The 20,915-nt window shown below is 41.6% G+C and overlaps 1 pseudogene across 1 annotated transcript; it reads left to right on the plus strand.

Moving 5' to 3' along the window:
* The first annotated feature begins 9,506 nt into the window (after positions 1-9,506).
* On the plus strand, positions 9,507-16,690 carry LOC308656812 (actin-related protein 2/3 complex subunit 2-like; annotated as a pseudogene). Its single transcript has 3 exons — positions 9,507-9,620; positions 15,559-15,609; positions 16,147-16,690. The product of its transcript is annotated as an actin-related protein 2/3 complex subunit 2-like (transcript).
* The last annotated feature ends 4,225 nt before the right edge of the window (positions 16,691-20,915 follow it).

Raw genomic sequence — 20,915 nt, forward strand, 5'->3', positions numbered from 1 at the left:
GGGTCTACCTAAGAGAAATAAAAACAAGATTGTACATAGTGTTCACGGCAACATTATTCAAAATAGACCCAAATTGGAAAGAACAAAATATGCATCAACTGGGAACAGACAAAATTATTAGGTCCATAAAGTGGAACACTATTTAGTCAAAAAAGGAATGAAGAACTGATACAGACTACAATATGGCCCCCAAAATATCAGACTAAGTGAAAGGAGCCAATCACACAAATCACATTATATAATGACATTTATGTGAAATGTTCAGGGTGGGGAAAACTGTAAATATGCATGAGAGCTCCTAAGAATAGATATGCAGGGCTGGGGTTGTGGCTCAGTGGTAGAGCACTCACCTAGCATGTGTGAGGTACTGGGTTCGATCCTCAGCACCACATAAAAATAAACAAAACAAAAGCATTGTGTTCAACTGCAAATATGTATGTATATATATATATATATATATATATATATATACACACACACACACACACACACACACACACACACACACATACATATAGATACACATATATTTTAGAAAGAATAGATACGCAAAAATCCTCAACAAAATCCTAGGAAACCAAATGCAGCAACATAAATAAGAATTATACCTCATGAAATTTGTCCCAGGAATGCAAGTTTGGTTTAATATCCAAAATTCAATTAATACACCATATCAAAAGAATAAAGGACAAAGTCATGTCACCTTGATAGACACAAACCTTGAGCTTGCCATCCTCCCCAGCAGCTGGGATTACAGGCATGTGCCACCACACCTGGTCAATGGTGTTTCCTTCTAAGATCAGAAGCCAGACGAGGATGTCCGCTCCTTTCATTTCTATTCAACTTGTACTGAAAATTCTAGCTAGGACAATTAGGCAAGAAAATGGGAGATAGGAGGAGGCATCCAGGTTGATAGTAAGAAATAAGTGCAGATAGCAAAATCTTTCATAGAATCCTTAAGAATCTTTTTTTTTTTTTTTTTTTTTTTTTTTTTTTGTACCAGGGGTTGAATCCAGGGACACTCAACCACTGAGTCACATCCTCAGCCCTTTTTTATATTGTATTAGAGACAGAGACTTGCTGAGTGCTCTGGGCCTCGCTAAGTTGCTGAGACTGGGTTTGAACTTGTGATCCTCCGCCTCAGCCTCCTAAGTCACTGAGGTTACAAGTGTGGGCCACTGTGCCCGGCCTAAGGAATCTATTTTTCAAAAAATCAGAACCAATGGCTGGGTACAGTGGCACACGTCCATCATCCCAGTGGTTCCCGAAACTGAGGCAGAAGGACTGCAAGTTTGAGGCCAGCCTCAGATCAGAAATAAAAGGGACTGGGGATATAGCTCCGTGGTAGAGCAGCACTCCTGTGTTCAATCCCCAGTGCCAAAAAACAAAGGATTAGAATAGACGTTTTTCCAAAGAAGATATAAAAATGGACAATAAGTGAGTAAAATAATTTCTAATATCATTACCATCAGGGAAACATAAATCAGAAGTAAAGATACCACCTCACACCCACTAGTAATGAGAAAAGAGTAAATAACAAGCCATGGCATGGATGTGGAGACATTGGAAGCCTCAAAAACTGCTAGTGAGAGGCTGGGGTTGTGGCTCAGTGGTAGAATGCTCACCCAGCATGCACGAGGCACTGGGTTCAATCCTCAGCACCACGTAAATGAAAAATAAAGATATTGGGGCTGGGGATGTGGCTCAAGCGGTAGTGCGCTCGCCTGGCATGCGTGCGGCCCAGGTTCGATCCTCAGCACCACATACAAACAAAGATGTTGTGTCCGCTGAGAACTAAAAAATAAATAAATAAATATTTAAAAAAATATTGTGTCCACCTAAAACTAAAAAAATAAATATTAAAAAATGCTAGTGAGACTAAAATTGCAGACACTCAGGAAAAGAAAGTTTGTTCATTCCTCAAAAGTTTAAACAGAAGCACCATGTGACCCCCTAATTGCACCCCTACGTATATACCTGAGAAAACTGGAAACTTATGTCTACCTAAAATACCTAAATATTCATAGCAGCATCATTCACAAGAGTCCAAAATTGAAATGGCTCAAACGTCTATCAACTGGCGAATGGGTAAATAAAATGTGTCTATCCAGTGGAATATTACTCAGCAATGAAAAGACATGAAGTTCTGACACATGCTAAAATAGAGATGAATGTTGAACACGTGCTAAGCAAAAGAAGCTCCATGCAAATTACATGGTCTCAGTTCTATGGACGGAGTAAGCAAATCTGGAGAAACAAAGTAGATTCGTGGTTGCTGAAGTCTGGGGGGAGAAGAAAGGAGAGCAACTGCTAGAGGCACAGGTCTTAAGGGGATGATGAGCCTGTTCTAAAATTGATGGGGTGATGGTTTCACGACTCAGTGAATATTTTGAAAACCACTGAATTGTACACTTTAAGTAGGTGCACAAGGCATACAGCCAGTCAAGGACAAGGCAAAAAAAGAAAATAGCAGTTTAATTCTTTTAAACATAGAGGCACAAATCAGAAATAACAATTAACCAATTAAATATAACCTTACAGGGACTGGGTTTGTGGCTCAGTGGTAGAGCGCTTGCCTTGCACGTGTGAGGCACTGGGTTGGACCCTCAGCACCACATAAAAATAAATAAATAAAATAAAGGTATTGTGTCCATCTACAACTAAAAAAAAATATGACAAATAAATAAATATAACCTTGCAAAAGAAGAAAAAAGAAAAATCACAGCCAAATCATATTGACCTGGGAAGGCCAGGACATTACCAGCAAGCACATTGGCTGCAAAACTCTCAGCTTTTCCATGGGCTGAGTGTGAGATAGAAGGACAATGTTTGGGGCCTGGGGGTGGAGCCTGTGCTCAGCATACAGGAGGCCTTGGGCTCAACTGCCAACCCCCTCCCCCGACAAAAATAGATAAGAAGGAGTCTGGAATGTTGGGGCACACCTGTAATCCCAGGCAGAAGTCAGGAGGATTGCAAATTGGAAGTCAACCTAGGAAATTTAGCAAGACCCTGTCTCAGAATAAAAATACAAAGGACAAGGGGTTGTGACTCAGTGGTAGAGGGCTTCTGGATTCAATCCCCAGGACTTCCCCACACACACACACACACACAAGACAACATGCCTGTCTACCCCAAATCTATGAAATTACTTTGCTTTCTTGAACAAGGGTCATTTATTTATCAGACTTTTATTGAATGTCTATCCCGTGTCAGGGTAGGGTCATAACTACCACTCCTCCCTTGTCAAGGGTGTGTACCTGATGGAAGAGTTTGCTTCCTGCTCCTGTGGCTGGCCAAGGCCTGGCAGGTCGGTGCAGGTCTCTAGCAGAACCCTTGAGGGACCTGAAATTCTGAGTGACATCAGGGATAAAAGAGCAGGCCTTTCTGGAGTCCTACAGGAGAGTTTCTCACAGGACTCAACAGTGGGACATTACTTTTTTGTTATGTATATTCAGATATTTAGTTTGCCTGTTGATCCTTCCATCAATCCTGGGAGAGAGAATAAAGCTGAAATTTAGAAAATATAAGATACTTTTCTAAGAACCTTAGAAAAACTGAGAGTCTTCATGTATTTGTTCCACAAACATTTTTTGAGAACTGACTATATTTTTGCATCTTCTGGTGAGTTTACAGCCTATTCTGATGTAAACTCCAAAGTTGACAGATTTGCACACCTACACAAATAGCTTTGAGCCTCTGTGTACTAGAGAATCACCTGGAAGTCGTGTTAAAGTACAGATTTCTGAGCTCTGGCCCCAGATACTTTTGTCTTGATTTGTGTGCAGTGCTGGGGATGGAACTCTCAAGTGCTAGACAAGCTTTCTGCCATTGAGTTACACACCCTCAGCCCCTCATCAGAGCTTCTGATTCAGGAAATCAGGGGTGGGACCTGAAAATAAGCATTTCCCAATAAACTACAAGGTATTAATCGCTGAGGACACCACTTTGAGAAGCACTGAATCAGACAACATGGGCACAATGTAAGCTCCTGAGGAGCTTGCGGCCTGGTAAAATTTTGGGGGTGTGGTGCTGGGATTGAACCCAGGGCCTCATGCATGGGAGGCAAGCACTTTCCCAACTGAGCTATGTCCCCAGCCCACAGCCCAGTAGGTTTTGATAGACTTTCATTAAGCAAACTGAGGTCTTGCATGCCCTAGTTTTCAGGAAAACATTTTGTTTCTAGGAATTTTGGGGGAAGCGGTACCGGGGATTGAACTCAGGGGCACTCAACCCCTGAGCCACATCCCAGCCCTCTTTTGTATTTTATTTAGAGACAGGGTCTCACTGAGTTGCTAAGCGTCTCACTGTTGCTGAGGCTGGCTTTGAACTTGCAATCCTCCTGACTTAGCCTCCTGAGCTGCTGGGATTACAGGTGTACACCACCGTACCAGGCTCCAGGAAAATTTTTGAAGTGGGTTTTTATGGGTATTGCTTTTGGCTCTGTTTACTATGAAGAAACAGAGAGGTCACAGAATGTACAAAAGATCCCTCAGTAAGTAAAGGAACCCAGGTTGAGGATCCCCAACTCTTCCTACACTTTTTTTTTTTTTTTTTTTGTGGTACTGGGGATTGAATCCAGGTATGCTCTACCAGGAACCTGCTTCCCCAGCCCTTTTTTTTTTTTTTCTTTTTCAATTTTAAGACAGGGTCTCACTAAATCACCAAAGCTGACCTTGAACTTGTGATCCTCCTGCCTCAGCCTCCCAAGTCACTGGGATTACACGTATGTACCACCACACCAGGCAAGACTCTTCGCTCTTGACCTCTTGTCAAACCTCTTATAAATATGCCATTGAATGAAGGGTTATAAATGTCACCAGGAGGGAGGAATGGGGTGCACAGCAGTCCAGAGGACTCCCCCATGGAAGAGCAGACTCTGGGTGGTCACATTGGGGACAGGACCTGAAGGAGAGTTTTGCCAAAGGGTAAAGAGGAGAGGGCTGCACAGCGGGCAGCAGGAGCCATTCTGGGAAGAGTTAGGTGACTTCGTGGTTAAATATACAGCCTCGTGCATCCAGTGAATCCAATTCCCTGGTTCCTAGGCTTGCGCCAGTCCTCGAGCAACCACAGGGGAGAGTGACCAGCAAGATGCCCCGTGTTGGCTGGTGCCTGTGTTGACCCAAACAAGGCAGCACTACCCTTCCTGGAATGTGTGGTTCCTCAATCCAAGAGGTCACCCACCACCGTGGGATGTGTGCCTGGCCAACTCTGGCCGGGCTCCAGCGGTTATTTTTCCCAAAGTGAGCACCACTGCCCTCTGCTGGCTACTCTGTCAAATGCAGAAATAGGGAAAAGAGCCGTTCTTCACGGAGACCTCAGTAAGGACTAGATTTTATTCCATTTTAATCCTTCCCCAAACCTTACAGAATCGGTATTATTATCGTCATGGAGGTAAAATTACTTGTCACACAGCAGGGAGCTGGTGAACCGGGCTAGGGCAAAGACAGGTAAGCAGGACTCTTCGTCTCTCTCCCCTAGTCCAGGGAACCAGGCTACAGTCTGGTCATTTAAACCCCAGACGCTGTGGCCCAGCCTCCTGATTGACATTACGGGGGCTCCGTTCTGATCTTAGACATTTCCTGTGTGTGTACAATGATGGAAGCTTAAGGGAAAAAAAAAAGAGCTTTGCCTGTAAGAATGAGATGGTGTCCCCTCAAAAATAAGTTGTGAGATGACACCCGGCTTCCGGAGGAGCACAGGGCGCATGCTGTGTGTGCATGTGACGTCCTCCAGGAATGGGTTCTCAGGAGAGCTGCAGGTGGTGTCCAAAATCACAAGGAATCTTCTTGCTAGCAACGTGTCCCCTGCAGCAATCCCTCCCAAACTCCCACCGAGAGCTGCACTCCCAGGCCCTGAAGCGGAGCCTGGTCTCTTATTTTCTCTGCTGGCAAGAATCCTCCCCCGCAGTCTGAGAGGACCGGCACCCTCTCTCTAGCTCTGTGACCCTGGCAGGACTTTAAAGATCAAAAAGATCATTAAAATACCTGCCAGGTAGAGCAGAGGTAAGGAGGCCAGAAAGGACCTGTTTATAAAACGGGGACAGAGGCCAGTTCATGAAAGGACTTGCCTGTCAGGATGAGAGGATGGACTCTTGTTCTGCAGGCAGTAAGGGGCCCTGTGGGTTGCTGGGCACAGGATGCTCATGACTCAAATCCCTGCACATCACTGCCCAACAACAGAGCTTTCTTATTTACCACAAAATGCCCCTCCCCAAAGATGCCTGTGTCCCGATCCCCAGAACCTACATATATTATGCTCCATGGTGAGAGAAAAATTAAGATCATAATTGGATTTAAGCATGCTAATTGGCTGACCTTGACATAGGGAAACTATCCTGATTATCTGAATTTGTATGCATATCTCAGTACCAGACTTGAAGAGGGAGGAAGGGGTCATGAGCCAAGGAATGCGGGCAGCCTCTAGAAGTTGGAAAAGGCAAAGCCCCCAGAGGAGCATAGCCCTACCCACACCTTGATTTTAGCCCAGTAAGACCTATCTCAAACTTCTGACCTACAGAACTAGGTCTCCAGAAAACTGTATTGAATTTTCTTCTCTTCAACTCCTCATGTTGGAGACAGACAAAAACCACAGTCAAGATGGTTGGGTGGATTGAAAGCTCAAAACCAACCTCAGCAATTTAGCAGGCCCTAAGCAACCCAGTGAGACCCTATCTCTAAATAAAATACAAAAAAAAAAAAAGGGCTGGGGATGTGGCTTAGTGGTAAAGCCCTCTCCTGTGTTCAGTCCCCAGTACCATTAAAAAAAAAAAAAAGTCAACATCTTCTGAGTGCTTATGGGGTGTGTGTGTGTGTGTGTGTGTGTGTGTGTGTTTTAGTGGTATTGGGGATTGAACTTAGCAGTGCTGTACTACTGAGCTACATCCCTAGCCCTTTTAATTCCTTTTATTTTGAGACAGGATCTCACTAAATTGCCAAGTCTGGCCTTGAACTTGCAATCCTCCTGCCTCAGCTCCCTGAGTTTCTAGGATCACAAGTGTGGGCCACAGCACCTGACTTTTTGGTGTTTTACGAACATGCTCTCCTTTAACCCTTGACAGGCATTGTTATTTCCCTTGTCTATATGGAGAAACTGAGACTTGCCCAAGTTAGTAAGAAACACAAAGAGATTCAAAATCTGTCTTACCAGTCTCAAGAAAAGACTTCAGGGGTGGGGGATGTAACTCAATAGAAGAAGCACTTTTCTAGCAAGCACTAAGCCCTAGGTTCCACCAGCAGCACTGGAAAAAAAAAAAAAAAGAAAAACAAAAGACTTTAGATAACCCACTGTAGCCTCCACTTGAGCCTTCCTGGGTGGGCTTTGGTCAGAGGTGTTGGAGGACTTTTCCTGGTTCTTGCAGAGACAGAAGTTAGAAGACCTTGGCCCTCCTTGCCCTTCTAATGAGGAAGACAAACTTGGACTTCTCCACGTTCTACCTTGCCTTGGGTTTATTTTAATTAGGCCAAGGGAGCTAAAAGCACAGACCCTGAACAATTACTTGCTTGCTGTTGACCTTGGGCAAGTTCTTTACTACTCGCAGTCTTAGTTACCTTATCAGTAAAATGGAGATAATAAACCAGGTGTGGTGGCACGTGCCTTGTAATCTCAGGTACTCTGGAGGCTCTCAGGAGGATCACAAGTTCAAGGCCAGCCTGGCAAATTTAGGGAGACCTTGTCTCAAAGAAAAAAGCCTGGGTATGTAGCTCAGTGGTAGAGCACACCTGGGTTCAATCCCCAATGCTCCTGTGTTGATACAGGATATTCAGAGGTGGAACAATCGGATTATGAGAGCTATAACCTAATCAGTTCATCCAACTCTGAATGGACTAATTGGGTGGTAACGTAGGAAGGCGGGGCATGGCTGGAGAAGGTGGGCCGCTGGGGCAGGTCTGAGAAGGGTCCATCTTTCCTGCAGCCCCCTCTCTGTTTTCTCTGCTTCCTGGCCACCATGAACAGTGGAGCAGCACTCCTCCTCCAAGCCCTTCTGCCATGATATTCTGCCTCATCTTGGGCCTCCACCTATGGATCACCCCACTGGGGACTGAACCTCTGAAACCATGAGCCAAAATAAACTTTTCCTCCTCTAAGTTGTTCTTGTCAGGTGTTGTGGTCATAGCAATGAAAAACTAACAATTATCACATGTCATGGACTTAGAAGAGTATCTGTACAAAGTAAATCTTTGACAAATATTATCATTTTCATTATTATTTCATATGCTGGGACACCAACCTCACTTCAAGCCCACTTCTTGGTAAATATGGTGGTGCCCAGTAGTGCAGATGGATTCTCATACATGCTGTTAGCATGGATCTGTTTAGAAGGTTCTAATCTTTTATGAGTTCACAGACTCTTTGGGAATCTGATGATAAGTATCAACTTTTATAATATCAAGTCTGTCCACACCTTCTTCTCTGGAAATTGCCCTTGCGTGCCTGAGAGTAGTTCTAGAGATATGCTTGTGCTCTGGGCATGAGCATGAGCTCCAGAGGTCCCTGGAAGCCTAGCGGACCCTAGTGGGCACTCAGGGCTACTGCTTCTGCCTTCCAGCTGTGCAGGTTGCGTAGTGCCCAACACTCAGGCTCCAAGATGTAGCCTAGGAGTCACGAACCTGTAATTGAGCAACATGGGGGCTTGCGAGCACCCAATCCTGCCTGGGACTACCCAATTCTCTCTCAAGGGAATTTAAGAGTTGAGATTCTAAGATTAGCGTCTGCTAATGGCTTAAACTCAGGATATGCAAATAAAGACCACCAGGCCCTGAAGAGTAGCTGCATTTGGCTCTTGGGTACTTTTCAGTTCTTTGTGGGATCCTAAGGTAGGAAACCAACTTTTAAATGATTCCAGATCATCATGGAGCTCATGGTCTAGCAGAGAGTGTGTTTTTATGTACACTGGCAGATACAAGAAGAAAAGAAAAAACAAGGAAACAAAGTAAAACATGGGAATTAACTTTGAGAGGATTGTATGTAATAGGTTAATAATTGTTATCATTTTTGTTATTATTTTATGTCCTGGGAAATCCACCTTACTCCAAGTTCCCCTGTTAGGAACTGTGGTGGTGCCCAATCGTGCAGATGCATTCTCACACGTACACTCTCAACATGGATATTTTTGTGTGCTCACCAAATATCTCTCAGAAGTTTTCAACCTTTGAGATTCAAGATGGCAGAGAGGAGGGCTGCATGCTCCAGGGGCTCTGTGGCTTGGGAGTCAAGTAGCAAGAGTACTGCACCTCACAGAGAGGGGTGACAGAGGAAATTCACTGAAATTAAATATTGAGAACCAGAAAACCAGGTGCTTTGAACAGAAGACAAGAAAGAGTACATTGGGCTGGGGATGTGGCTCAAGCAGTAGCGCGATCGCCTGGCATGCGTGCAGCCCGGGTTCGATCCTCAGCACCACATATCAACAAAGATGTTGTGTCTGCCGAAAACTAAAAAATAATAAATAAATAAAAACATTAAAAAGAAAGAAAGAGTACATTGGAGCCAACCCAGTGGCAATAGCAATGGCCAGCTCACCACAGAAGGGAGACGTGAGACACGTGGACAAATCTGGCACAGAAAACCCTGCAGAACTGAGAAGCAGTCCCCAGCTGAACCAGAGGCTGCACGGTGACCTGGTAAGCAGAGAGGGGAGGCGGGAGCCCTCTTGAGGAGGCAGGAGCCTGAGAGGTCATAGCAAATGTCCCGGCAAATGCCTACTGTGCGCCGGAACAGGCACAGAGAAGAGGGTACTGGAGGGATTCAGCTCAGAGATATGGAGGGGAGTGCAACTGGCTTTCCCTTGGAGCCTGGTGGCTCCTGCGGCCAGCTGAAGAGGGTCAGGAGAAGGAACAGGAGGTATGATTACACTCGGTTCTGCACCTGAGAAGGCTCTGTTTGTGGGTGGTGGAGGGTGAGAGCGCCGTGGAGGGTTTGCTACCCTCTCCTACACATCCAAGGCTCGGGAATCTGCCTGCCCCTGGGGAGTGTGTTGGTCTAACCTCTGCAGAGCAGGTACCACCTGAAGGAGTCCCAGGGGTTGGTCAGAGGGAAACTCCAGCTGCTGAAACTTTCCTTTTAGAACTCTGTGTCAGCCCCTCTCTGGGAGAGCCTTGGTCTCGTCTGTAGGAACAAAACTCCAAAGACAGTACTCCCCGTCTGTCTGTCCCACCTCATCCAGGTGAGAAGGGAGGCTGAGAGCTGTTTCAACTAGCCTAGGTTTTAGGTCACTTCAGCTGTCAGCTCAGTGAGCAGCACAGACAGAGGAAGGTCCTTGCTCTCTCTGAAGTGTACATAAGCCAGGAAGAAACGGGAAGAGAGGCGGTCAGCATCCAACCTTGTCTCAACCACCTCCCTGGAGACAGTGCTTTCATTTTTCATTAAGAAGTTCTTCTTTTGGGCTGGGGATGTGGCTCAAGCGGTAGCGCGCTCGCCTGGCATGCGTGTGGCCCGGGTTCGATCCTCAGCACCACATACCAACAAAGATGTTGTGTCCGCCGAGAACTAAAAAATAAATATTAAAAATTCTCTCTCTCTTAAAGAAATTTAAAAAAGAAGTTCTTTTCTTTTTCTTTTAATTTTTTTAGTTGTAGATGGACACAATATCTTTATTTTATTTATTTTAATGTGGTGCTGAGGATGGAACCCAGTGCCTCTGGCGTGCTAGGCAGTCGCTTCACCGCTGAGCCCCACCCCTCCTTTGGGTTTGGCTGCTCTTGCTGTGCTGATTAGTTTGTGGATCCAAACACACTCGTGCATATTTTCCTTTTATCTATTTTTGTCTTTTTAAAATCCATTTGTCATTTTGCTTTGTCTTTTGAGGGTTAGATATTTTTGAATTGTTCTTCTCATTGCTAGTTGTCTTCCTTCTTCTCCCTCTAATAGCCAAATTCTCTTGTTCTCTCTTTTGTTTTTTCTCCTTCTTCTTTATAGCCATCGCTTCCTACCTTTCTTCTCTTTCTCTCTGTTCACATTTTGAATGTTCTAAGCTTTCTTTTACCTTCCTATCATGTCTTCTTTTCTCTTAATGAACTATACTCTCCACATTTCTTAGAACCGTTGGGCCTGTGTAATTCCTGCCCCTGGCACGCATATTGCTGAGGTTATCAGGGCTGCAAGTGGCACAGGTGACCCTGCTATTTGCTTGAATGCTAGATCTAGTTCACAGCTATTTGTTGTTGCTGCTGGTGTTAATTGCTGACCCTGCCATTCCTGATTCTGGGGTAAGGCGTGCTGTGGACGTCAGGGTCGGCACCAGGTATTCATTTTAATGCTGTATATTGTTTGCTGCTGCTATTGCTCTTGTTTGTTCCCCTTCTCTGTGATGTCCTCGGAATCTACTGGGGGCACTATAGGGTGACAGGTTAGAGACTGTGCTACTGAGCTGAGAGACAGTGCACCTTGCTCCACACACACACTAACCATGCTCAACAATACAAAGGAGAGATGAAAACCCCCAACTGATTAACAGTCCCCAAGTAGGAACAGAGCTAGAAGTCACTACAGCCAAAACAGAGAGACCTAACGCAAAGACACTGCACCTACTAGGAGTTGCAATCTAGATCACTCCGTACCCCTTTAGAATGTACAGAGTTGTGGTCTTTTTGGTATATAAACATGATGATTGGGTGGTTACACTGTTGTGTGAGATATATCCCTCTCTAAACCTTGTTATAACATCAGCACATTACCTGTCTGATGTGAAAAAATAGAGTTGTTAAGCCTAGAAGAGCAATCTATAGACAGTGGACCCCACATACCCCAATGTATATGCCAGAGTTGCCTAATCTACAAGAAGGACCCTTTTTTAAGGGGGCAGGTACTGGAGATTAAACTCAGAGACACTCGAACACTGAGCCACATCCCCAGCCCTATTTTGTATTTTATTTATTTAGAGACAGGGTCTCACTGAGTTGCTTAGTGCCTCACTTTTTTTTTTTTTTTTAAGAGAGAGGGGGACAGAGAGAGAGAGAGAGAGAGAATTTTAATATTTATTTATTTTTCCTTAGTTCTCGGCGGACACAACATCTTTGTTGGTATGTGGTGCTGAGGATCGAACCCAGGCCGCACGCACGCCAGGCGAGCGCGCTACCGCTTGAGCCACATCCCCAGCCCCTTAGTGCCTCACTTTTGCTAAGGCTGGCTTTGAACTTGAAATCCTCCTGCCTCAGCCTCCCAAGCTGCTGGGAATACAGGCATGGGCCACTGCACCTGGTTAAGGACCCCACTCTTATGAAACCTATAGAGAAAGTGGAATCCTCAAGCTCTGAAATAATACATATCAAAGAACACTAATTGTCACCAAAGAATTAGCAGAAAAACCATGTTACAAAACCCACTTGGAAATATATTAAAAAATTTACAACAACCTGATATCCCAGAACACTTCTTTTTGGGGGTGGGGTTATCAGGGATTGAACCTGGGGGCGCTTAGCCACTGAGTCACATCTCAGCTCTTTTTTATTTTTCATTTTGACATAGTACTGCTAAGTTGCTTATGCTTTGAATCTGCAGTCCTCCTGCTTCATTCTCCCAAGCTGCTGGGATTCTGAGCATGGACCACCACACCCAGCTCCCAGAACACTTCACCACATATAAACTGTGCCCTAAAAAGGCCCACATATAAAAGTGAAAGAGAAATCCAGGGGCTGGGGTTGTGGCTCAGTGGTAGAGCACTTGCCTAGCATGTGTGAGGCACTGGGTTCAATTCTAGCACCACATATAAATAAATTAAATAAAGGTCCATTGACAACTAAAAAACATGTATTAAAAAAATAAAACCCCAACTGATGCAGAAGGAAGAAAAAAAAGGAGAAATCCATCCCAACAAATGCACAAATCCCAACACAGGAACACAAGAAATATGAATAAGCAAGGTAACATAACACCTCCTAAGGTTCATAATTCACCAGCAACAGCCTCCAAAAATATTGAAGTGGATGAAATACTAGATAAACAGCTAAAAAGAATGATTATAAAAATGATCAATGAGGGCTGGGGATGTGGCTCAAGCGGTAGCGCGCTCGCCTGGGATGCGTGCGGCCCAGGTTCGATCCTCAGCACCACATACCAACAAAGATGTTGTGTCTGCCGAGAACTAAAAAATAAATATTAAAAATTCTCTCTCTCCTCTCTCTCTCTTTAAAAAAAAATGTTTAAAAAAATGATTGATGAATTCCAAGAGAACACAGAAAAACAATGAATCAAGGAAGTCAGTACAAGAAATGAATAACAAATTTAATAAAGAGGTAGAGATATTAAAAAGGAGCCCAATAAAAATTTTGGACATGAAAGCCACAATAAATCAAATAAAAAATTCAGTTGAGCTGGGCATGGTGGTGCACACTTGTAATTCCAGTGACTCAGGAGGTTGAGGCAGGAGGATTATGAGTTCAAAGCCACCCTCAGCAACATATCAATGCCCCAAGTAATTCAGTGGAACCCTATATCTAAATAAAATATAAAAAAGGGCTCAGTGGTTAAGTGCCTCTGGGTTGAATCCTTTGTACCATTAAAAAAAAATCAGTTGAAAATCTCTTAACAAAGTAGACCATATAGAGGACAGAGTGGCCAGCTGAAAACATTCAGACAGTAATAAAGAAAAGAAAAGAAGTAACCATGATCAGAAAAGATAAGAACTCTGGGACAAAATTAAAAGACCAAATATAAGAATCATTGGAATCCAAGAAGGTTGTGACACGCATGCTAATGGCATGAATAACCTCTTTAGGGAAATAATGACAGAAAAATTGCCAAACCTCAGGAATGAGATGGACATCCAGATATGGGAGGCATTCAGAACTTCAAATAGACAAGAAAGAAAGAAAAAAAGAAAGAAAGAAAAATACATTATAATTAAAATGCCTAACAAGGATATAATTTTAAAAGCCTCAAGAGAAAAACATTAGGTCACATTTATAGGCAAGCCAATAAAAACTACTAATGCTTTCTCAGCACAAACTCTAAAATCCAGGAGGATCTTGGAGAATAGCTGTCAATCAAAATTGCTTTATCCAGCCAAGCTATCTTTCAAAATCAAAGAAGAAATAAAACCTTTCTCAATAAGGAGAAACTAAATGAATTCATGGCCATTAAGCTGGCACTATAAAAAATACATAAGGAGGGCTGGGGTTGTGGCTCAGTGGTAGAGCACTTGCCTAGCAGGTTGAGGCACTGGATTTGATCCTCAGCACCACATAAAAATACAGAAATAAAATAAATGTCTATCAACAACTAAAAAACGTTTAAAAAATGGATAAGGAAATACTAAACATAGAATCAATTAAAAAAAAAAAACAGAGTTGGGACTGAGTGGTGGCTCAGCAGTAAAGAGCTTGCCTAGCACATGTGAGGCGCTGGGTTCAATCCTCAGCACCACATAAAAATAAAGAAATAAAATAAAGGTATTAAAAAAATAGAGTTCACGGGCTGGGGATGTGGCTCAAGTGGTAGTGCGCTCGCCTGGCATGCTTGTGGCCCGGGTTCGATCCTCAGCACCACATACCAACAAAAATGTTGTGTCCGCTGAGAACTAAAAAATAAATATTAAAAATTCTCTCTCTCTCTCTCTCTCTCTCTCCTCTCTCACTCTCTCTTTAAAAAAAAATGTTAAAAACCTGTTTAAAAAAAATAGAGTTCACAAATGGACAAATCTCATTTGAAGACTAGCTAAGCAAATAAGAAATTGGACCAAATTAGATATTAGAAATAAATCAAAATGGCAGGAATTATTATATCTATATGTATAATAACACAATATAAATGGTCTCAAATCTCCAGTTAGAAACATAGACTGGCAGAATAGATTAAAAACAAGATCAACTATATGTTGTTTGCAAGAGACTCATCTTACAGGCAAAGATGGCCACAGTTTGAAAGTAAAAGGAAGGAAACAATATTCCATGTAAATGGAGCTCAAAAACAAGCAGAAGTAGCTATTCTCTCATATCCAACAAAGACATCAAGCAAAAAATAATCAGAAGAGACAAAGAAGGTCACTTCATACTGGTAAAGGGAAAAATCCAATGAAAATATGAAATGATAGTGAATACTTTGGTACATCTATTTACATAAAACAGACACTATTTGATTAAAGACTCAGCCCAATTGCAATAGTCCTGGGTGATTTCAACACACCTCTCTTACCAGTAAATTGTCATCTAGACATAAATTCAATAAATATTCTTCATACCTTAAAATATTATAAAACCTTACAGATATTGGTAGAATAAGTTATCCAACAACAGGCAAATTCACTTTCTTCTCAGCTACTCATAGAACTTTCTCCAAAATAGACTATATTTTAGGCCCACAAAGCAACTCTTAGCAAATAAAAAAAATGATGAATTCCTTGCATCTTATCAGATCATCATGAAATGAAATAAGAATTTAATATCAAGCAGTCAGTGTATATATACACTAGCTTTCAAGTCTTCCCCTTCTCCCCAGTTCCTCTCCCTTTCTGCCTAACCTACTGCCTACCCCAGCCTCCCTCCTCAGGGGGCAGTAGGCCACTCCCTCCATCCTTCCCTCTCTTCCCACTCTCACCTACCCTTGTTTCTCCTTCTTCAACCTAAGGCAGCCTCCACCATGATCCTGCTGCAGGTGAACAACGGCATCATTAAAGAGGTGTTCAGGCTTAAGTTTGAGAATACAGCTTCCAGAAACAAACCAGAAGCAACAGAGTGGCACTTGTAGATTTTGATGGGGTCCTTTATCATATTCAAATCCTAATGGAGACTAAGCAAAAGTGATGGTTAATGTTTATTTGAAATTCTACAAGGAACTTCAGGCACATAGTGCTGATAAGTTATTAAAGAGAATGTACAGGAGTTCCTCCTCCTCCTCCTCCTCCTCCTCCTCCTCCTCCTCCTCCTCCTCCTCCTCCTCCTCCTCCTTTTTGATACTAAGGATTGAACCCAGGAGTGTTTAACCACTGAGCAACATCCCCAGCCCCTAGCCCTATTTTAAATCTTTTATTTTGAAACAGCATCTCACTGAGTTGCTTAGGATCTTGCTTAGTTGAACTCATGATCCTCCTGCTTCAGTCTCCCGAGCCACTCGGATTATAGGAATGCACCACCATACCTGGCTACAGGAATTTCTTGATAAATCGAGAATCAGGATTTATGTCTCTTGTTATACAAGAATTCTCTTGTGCTTCAGGCTGGCATGTTGAAGTGAAAATTGCTTTGCCTCTGTCTTTGAGAAATACTTCCAATTCCAAGAAGAGTGCAAGGAAGGAGAGAATAGGACCGATATCCATGAGAGAGATGACAAGAACATGTATGTTGTATCTAAAAAGGACAATCATGGGTAGTTTTCAGCACAGTGTTTGAGGATGATGACAATGTGGTCAATGGAAAGGTGTTCATTCAGGAGTTAAAACAAGAATGCAGAGCCAGCCACACAGCCACCCAGGTCTTCTTTAGCCACAGAGAACCTCCTCTGGAACTGAAAGTTACAGATGCTGCTGTGAGTGACCACACTGGCTACATCACCTTTGTGCTTGAGATAACTCCATCAACCTGATCCTCCAGTCCCAGGACTACCTGCATTGCAACAGCAAGTGCTCTAAGACCTAGAGTCACATTCTCCTCATATTTGGGCAAAACCGTCCTATTTCCTCAAGGTGCTGAACTGTGCACACCCAGATGATGAGAAAAAATAAATGAAAACAATCACTGAGAAGATGTTTTCATCCCGCTAACTCTTGGGAATGGAGGAGGAAGTGCCCGTGACCAAAGGCTGGACTGCTTGCTACTGGATAATCATGTTGCATCTCTGCAGGTTCTTAAGGGATTCTCCATTTGGGTTCCATTTTGTATGCACTTAAAAAAATAATCTGCAGAAATGAACTGTACTTGAAAGGACTTCAAGATCCCAGAGAATTAAAAAAAAATTCCACTTAATCAACCTAATTTTTTTTCTTTTATTTTTCCTGCCTTATTCCCCTTCCCTCTCACCCTCTTTTCCAAGCTATTGCAAGTTGCAACACTTTGCAATAATGAGTTGCAGGATAATGCAATCTTAACTTGTTTTCTCCTAAGTAGTTAAGTTCAAAATTCCTGTGTCTAAAGAAATATGGTTGGGATGATTAATAAAGAAAATCTAAAAAAGTAATTAAATCAAGAAAACCTACAGAGACCATATAAACACATGAAGATTGAATTAAATATTCTTTTGAACAATGACTGGGTAGGAGAAGAAATCAGGGGAGAATTTTTAAATATCTTATAATCAAACCAAAATAGTGATACAATACACACAAGGAAGTTTTAAGAGAAAGGTTGTAGCTATGAATGCTTACATAAGAAAATCAGAGTTCACTGGATTAGACAAAAGGGAATGAAGAGAAGGGAGGGGAGATGGGAATAGGAAAGACAGTAGAATGAACTGGACATAACTTTCCTATGATCATATATGAATACACAACCAGTATAACCCTACATCATGTATGTAGAATGGGAAATTATACTCCATATATGTATGATATATCAAAATACACTCTACTATCATGTAAATGTGAAAAGAACAGATTTTTAAAAATCAGAACAATTCCAAATAAACAACCTAATGATGCAACTCAAGACTTTATAAAAAACAAGAACAAACCAACTATAAAACCAGTAAAAGGAAAGAAATTATTAAGATCAGGGTTGAGGGGGCTGGGGTTGTGGCTCAGTGGTAGAGTGCATGTCTAGCATGCGTGAGACCATGGGTTTGATCTTCAGTACCACATAAAAATAAATAAATAAAATAAACATGTTATTAAAAAAAAAAAAGATCAGGGCTGAGGGCTGGGGCTGGCACTCAGCAGTAGTGCACTTACCTGGCATGTGTGAGGCACTGGGTTTGATTCTCAGCACCACATATAGATAAATAAATAAAGGTTTATCAACAAATAAAACAATATTAAAAAAAAGATCAGGGATGAAATCAATGAGATAGAGAATTTTAAAAATACAAAGAATCAATGAGATGAAGAGTTGGCTCTTTGAAAAGATATACAAGATTGATAAACTCTTATCCAAACTAACCAAAAATTTTTTTAAAAAATTAAAAAGAGAAGATCCAAAGTAACCAAATTAGAAATGAAAAAGGAGATAACATCACAGAAATTCAGAAGTTCATTAGGGATTGTTTTGAAAACTGATACTCCAATAAACTGCAAAATCTAGAATAAATGAATTCATTTCTAGACACATCTGACCTCCAAATTGAACCAAGAGATATTGAAAAAACCCAAACAGACCAATAACAAACAAGGAAACTGAAGTAGTAATAAAAAAGCCTTCCAGCAAAGAAAAACCCAGGATCGGATGGATTCTCGGCTAAATTCTTACTAGATCTTTAAAGAACTATTTCCAATACTCCTCAAGTGATTATGAAATAGTAAGGGGTGGAACATTTTCAAATTCATTCTATGAAGCCAGTATCACCCTGATACCAAAACCAGATAAGGACACATCAAGAAGAGAAAACTACTAATATCCCTAATAAACATAGATGCAAAAATCCTTAATAAAATATTAGCAAACTGTATTCAACAACATATTTAAAATATTGTACATCATTACCAAGTTGGTTTCATTCCAGGGATGCAAGGATGGTTTAACGTTCACAAATCAATAAATGCAATTCACTGTTAAGACAACTTGTTGTAGTCTTGTTGGGTTCTCTCAAAAGATGCAGAAAAAACCTTTGACAAAATTTAGCACCAATTCATGATAAAAATACTGAAGAAAGCAGAGACAGAAGGAACTTACCTCAATATTAAAAAGGCTATAGGGCTGGGGATGTGGCTCAAGCGGTAGCGAGCTCGCCTGGCATGTGTGCGGCCCGGGTTCGATCCTCAGCACCACATACCAACAAAGATGTTGTGTCCGCCGAGAACTAAAAAATAAATATTAAAAATTCTCTCTCTCTCTCTCTCTCTCTCTCTCACTCTCTCTTTAAAAAAAAATAAAAATAAAAATAAAAAGGCTATATATATGACAAACCCAAAGTCAACATCATAGTAAATGGGGAAAACTGAAAGAATTTCCTCTAAAATCCAAAACAAGATAAGGATGTCCAGTCTCATCACTGCTATTCAACATAGCACTTAAAATTCTAGCCAAAGCAATTAAGCAACAGAAGGAAATAAAAGAGACACAAATAAGAAAGGAAGTAGTAAATTATCACTGTTTGTAGATTATATGAACCTATACTTAGAAGATCCAAAAAGCTCTACCAGACTGCTAGAGCTGATGAACAAATCCAGCCAAGTAGCAGATTACAAAATCAACATGCAAAAAATATCAAGTTTTCCTTTACACAAAAATGAATTTGCTAAAAAGAAATTGGAAAACAATCCAATTTACAACAGCCTCCAAAAACAAACAAACAAACAAAAAACCTAGGAATAAATCTAACCGAGGAAAGACCTCTACAAAAAAACATATGAAAGAGAACACTGTTTTGTTTTTTTGATTCTGGGAATTGAACTCAGGGGCATTTAACCACTGAGTTACATCTCCAGCCCTTTTTATTTTTCATTTTGAGACAAGGTCTCACTAAATTGTTTAGTGCCTCCCTGAGTTGCTGAGATTTTGAAGTCTTGATACTCCTTCTTCAGACCCCAGAGCCACGTGGAATTACAGATATTTGTTTATTTATTTATTTGTTTGTTTATTTATTTATTTCGTGGTGCTGAGAATCAAACCCAGTGCCTCACACGTGCTAGGCAAGTGCCCTACCACTGAGCCACAACCCCAGTACCTCTCATTGGTATTTTGATGGGGATTACATTGAATCTGTATATCACTTATGGTAATATGATCATTATAATGATATTAATTTTGCCTATTCATAAACATAAATAAATAAATTTAAAAATTTTAAAAAACACAACTCAATGATAGCCAGGCATGGTGGCCCATGTCTGTAATTTACATGGCTCTGGAGGCTGAGGAAGGAGTATGAAGAGTTCTAAACCAGTCTCAGCAACTTAGCAAGGCACTAAACAACTTAGTGAGATCCTGTTTCAAATGAAAAATAAAAAAGGTCTGGGGATGTGACTCAGTGGTTAAGTGCCCCTAGGTTCAATTCCCAGAACCAACAAAACAAAACAAATGGAAAAAATAAAAATAAAAACACCCTACATGGTACTGGCATAAAAACAGACACAAAGACCAGTGGAACAGGGGACACAGAGATCAACTCAAAACCCAGATAGATGCAGTCATCTGATCCTTGACAAAGGCAGTAAAAAAGGTCAGACTTTTAAACAAATGGTGCTGGGAAAACTGGTTATTGTCTGCAGAAGAATGAGACTAGATCCCTATCTCTCACCCTGCACAAAAGTCAACTGAACCTGAATCAAAGACCTAGGAATTAGGCAAGAAACTTTGCAACTGTGAGTAGAAAATGTAGGGTGAACTCTCCAAAATACAGACACAGGGACAACTTTATCAGAGGGACTCCTAAGCTCAGGAAATAATACCAAGATTTCATAAATAGGAATGTATTAAATTAAAGAGCTTCTGGGGGCTGGAGTTGTAGCTCAGTGACAGAGCACTTGCCTAGCACGTGTGAGGCACTGGGTTTGATTATCAGCACCACGTAAAAATAATAAAATAAAGGTAGTGTCCATCTACAACTTTATATATATATATATATTTATTTATTTATTTTTTAGTTGTAGGTGGACACAGTATCTTTATTTTATATTTATGTGGTGCTAAGGATTGAACCCAGTGCCTTATGCATGCTAAGTGAGCACTCTACCACTGAGCCACAACCCCAGGCCCAACTAAAAAAAAAAAAAAAAAAATTTTTTTAATTTTTTTTTAGGGCTTCTGCATGGCAAAGGAAACAATTAAAAACATGAAGAGAGAACTTAGATAATGGAAAAAAAATCTTTGGTAGCTACTCCTTTCACAGTCAATTAA

This window comes from Spermophilus citellus, assembly GCF_964194105.1.
Source record: "Spermophilus citellus genome assembly, chromosome: 9".
NCBI classification, from domain to species: domain Eukaryota; kingdom Metazoa; phylum Chordata; class Mammalia; order Rodentia; family Sciuridae; genus Spermophilus; species Spermophilus citellus.